Here is a 3,860-nt window from a genome sequence, read left to right on the forward strand (position 1 = left end):
TAAGAATGCTACTATGTTTCCCCTTTTGGGGATAAGGAGTTCTTGTTTGGAGTTCAGGTATGGGAATTCTCTCTTGAAAAAAATGTTTAACATCGTGCATGGACCACTTTTAGATTGCTACCACTCTCCTGTTAAGTAAATTTAATATATACTTAGCAACATGATGGAAACGAAGGAAATAGGGTGGCATATGGACTTCCACTCTTTTAAAACCATATATGAAGTATGATCATTGCTTAGAAGTATTAAATTAAATATCCTATTGGCAGTATTGACAAGCTGTTTCAATGAAATGTACAAGACAAAAACGCTTATATCCTATTGTTCTGTATCATTTGGCTGGTCACTGCATGGGCAGTATAGTTGTTGCCATGCAATTTTTACTGTTACTCTGGCAAAAGTTATGTGAAACAACTGTTTAAAATGAATTGCATAAGCAATTTCTGTTGTGGTTCTGCTGTTTTTCCTTTTTTGGACCTACCTTCTTTTTGTGCATGTTATATATCTTCTATATGAATCTTGTGTTTCCAGCCCTGGCGCGTTGTGTTGCTGTCTGAGAGGTATTGAGAAGTCTGAAGTTAATGGTCCTCTATCAAAACCAGAAAGATTCTTACCAAGTATGCCAAGATCACAAGAGTGAAACGAGGAAGGCAGTTTGTATAAGACGTGAATCAGTCTGCCTTAGTACAGATTCTGAGGTCCAGAGAAGTAAACACTCGAAAAAAAACTGAGGTGACATCAAATTCTATATTTGGGCACCAGTCACTCTGTAAGAACATGGCTGAAATCATGAACGTTAGCAAGACAAGGCTGTGTGGGAAAATTCTGAAGAAGCTCATGGATCACAAAGGTGGTTGGCTTTTTCATAAACCAGTTGACCCTGTTCTTTATGGGATTCCTGATTACTTTGATGTTATCCGCAACACAATGGACTTGGGCACTGTTAAGAAGAAACTCACAAACAAGCAATATGTTACAGCCAGTGAAGTTGCAGCAGATGTGAGGCTTACATTCTCAAATGCAATGAAGTATAATCCTCCAGGAAATGATGTCCATGCAGTTGCTGAACAGTTGAATAGAATATTTGACTCAGAATGGAGATCAGTGGTAAGAAAAATGGAGCGGCAGGAACCCAATACAAGAACAACCACCAATGAAGGCAGTAAAGGCTCAAGCTGCCATAAACTGAAGTCTGCAATCCCTAGAGGGTTGGTCACATGCTCAAATTCACTAGCAAAGGAACCATCAATAAATGCAATGACCTCCAAAGTAGGATAATCATATGCCTTTTTGCTCTATGATTCTTTTTTATGACAATATCGTTTTAATGTATAGCTATCTGCTGTTTGCACAGGTAAAAATTAGATTTTTTGTGCGAGGCTCTGATAATACCCCTCTCAAAGGTTTGATTGGATGATTTGATTGTCACCATGGCCTGTCCACTCGAGGATTTTTAATGGTTTGCTCTTTCTTTCTTTTTTGTCCTTCCGTGCAGCTGCTAGTCAAGAGCGCTCTTCAGATAATTCACTCTCTTGCACAAAGGTTTGGACTAGAATTCCTTTTTCTTACTTGTAATTATCTTGATCTGCTAGTGTCATCAGTAGCTGATTGTACATTCTCCCTCTTATGCAATATCTTCTATGATTCTATCTTCAGGAGGATGAAATATCAATCATACAATCCAATGAGAACAGCAATTTATCAAATGGTATGTTGATGATTTCAACCTAATTTTATGATTCCATATCATGTTATCAATTAGCTAACAAGCTTTGCTTGCGACCTTAGGAAACGAGTCACACAGTCTTGCAATTCTACTTCACCTCCTATTTCCTCTGAGCAAGGTAGTCATCATCATATATTTGAGTGCCTGCTTATGTTTAAGTTATACATTCTTACTTTATAGTTATAACATCTAGGAATTTAAGGTACGATTTTCCAGATATAGTTTGCTAATGTAGTGGATCTTATGATGTACTGATGACTTCTAGGGGAGGAAAGTTATTTACACATTGAACCTTTGTCGCCTAGTAAAGCCCTCCGTATAGCAATGCTCAAGAGGTGTTTTGCTGGAACAATCGTGAAGGCACAACAAAATGCACTTCTGAATCATGTAATATTTCTGGTTACACACTTTTTTTTCTTGTGAGATGGATACTGAAAGCTATTCCTTTTGAGAAGACAACCTTCTATATCTCTTACTGAATGCTGTTTTTATTTTTCTAGGTTAAGGAAATAGACCTTGCAAAGTTGCAGTTGGAAAAAGAGAGGCAGCAAGAAGGTAGGAACTCGCCCCAATTTTCTGAGGCTGTATGTGCTGGTCTGTTTAATTGCCTCTGCCAAGTTTGTCCATTTCAACTTTGCCTTAGTTTTCATGACAAAGAGCTCTCACTAGTACTGTTCTTTTTTAAAAAATGGGAGAGTTACTTGTTGATGAACCTGCTATGCTACTCAGTGCCCCAAACTTTGCATTACATCTCTTGCTTCATAAATAGGGTGTTTGGTTTGAGGAATGAGTAAGCCCATCATCTACTCATTCCTTATTTTTTTGTTTGGCTGTGGAATGGAATGGGTTGATCCATCATCACCTCATTCCTCACAAGCTAATAAGTAGTACTAGTTTGAGGAATGGAATTCCACCAAATTTGAGGATTGGACCCATGATGCACCACCTCATCTAGGATGGAGTGATTCTTCAAACCAAACACTCTAAAAGTTGTGTAAACAATGATCCCAACAGTGCGTGTTTGTGTGGATAGATGGGTTTCCCCTTTGGATTATGAAGGAAAACAAACACTCTTTCATGCCAGTTTGAGGGATTAGACCAAATTCTTCCCTATTAAACCAGGGCCCTAAGTGCCATGTGTGCCCAGTGTTCAATATAGTGCCAAGCGCAGGTACGATTTGTAGTATCATGATGCAGGATTTATCATGGACAGGAGCTGATAGAGGGGCCTCTTAACAACTCTGTCAATTCTAGGACCGATTCCCCCCCCCCCCCCCCCCCCCCCCCCCCCCACCCCCCCCCCCCCCCCCCCGACCCCACAAAAAAAACTAAGATACTTAAGTCCAGTTTTGAAGCAATCTTAGTATTTATGGAGTTGCTAAAAGGAGCTTGTTACTTAAAGAACTGGCATTGTAGCATCTTATATTTTAGAAGAAAAAAAAACTAGAATAGTCTGGAGCTATGTATGTATTGGATACATAGGCTAAGCGATGATGTTCCTAAATTCTAGTGAATCTCCAATCTTGACCATTTTCTTGAGAAAATAGCATTTACCTTCTTTAAAGCTACCTCTTATTTCGAGTCAGCTGCCATGGTGAAAATGGTAGACACGCTGCTTGTAGAAAGCAGTGCTCATGCATCTCGGTTCGGGTCCGAGTGGCAGCATTCTCGGAAAAAGCATAAAATAGATTATAAATAGATTTATTTTGACCCAACTTTCTCTAGCTACTGGCAGCAATCAGCTTAATCATTGCCTGGTTTGCAACTGAAGTACCATAGGTTATTTTAGCAATCTCTTCGCGATTAGTGCTATCAACAGGACCTGGTTTGAGATTAGTTACTCGTGTGTTATAGTAGTGGACCAGCCCTAGGCATCGCCCACCAGCACGGCAAGACGTCTAACGATACACGTAAACAATACCAAGGAATATATTAGGTTAGTTGGTTTGTTAGTAAAGAGATAAATAGATTGATTCATTTAGGATTTTTGCTTAGGGGTGATATAAGTCATATATAAAAGAGAAGAGAGAGCTTTGTATTAGTTGAGATCAAGCAAGAAGAACCCTAAAAGCAATCAGATACTCTAAGTGGAGGGTGACTAGCCGATTCTTCATACTATCCCAAATCCATATCA

The 3,860-nt window shown here is 39.2% G+C and overlaps 1 pseudogene; it reads left to right on the forward strand.

Moving 5' to 3' along the window:
- Nucleotides 1-309: 309 nt before the first annotated feature.
- Nucleotides 310-2,971, forward strand: LOC136542364 (transcription factor GTE12-like; annotated as a pseudogene).
- The last annotated feature ends 889 nt before the right edge of the window (nt 2,972-3,860 follow it).

This window comes from Miscanthus floridulus, chromosome 3 (genome assembly GCF_019320115.1).
Source record: "Miscanthus floridulus cultivar M001 chromosome 3, ASM1932011v1, whole genome shotgun sequence".
Classification (NCBI taxonomy): domain Eukaryota; kingdom Viridiplantae; phylum Streptophyta; class Magnoliopsida; order Poales; family Poaceae; genus Miscanthus; species Miscanthus floridulus.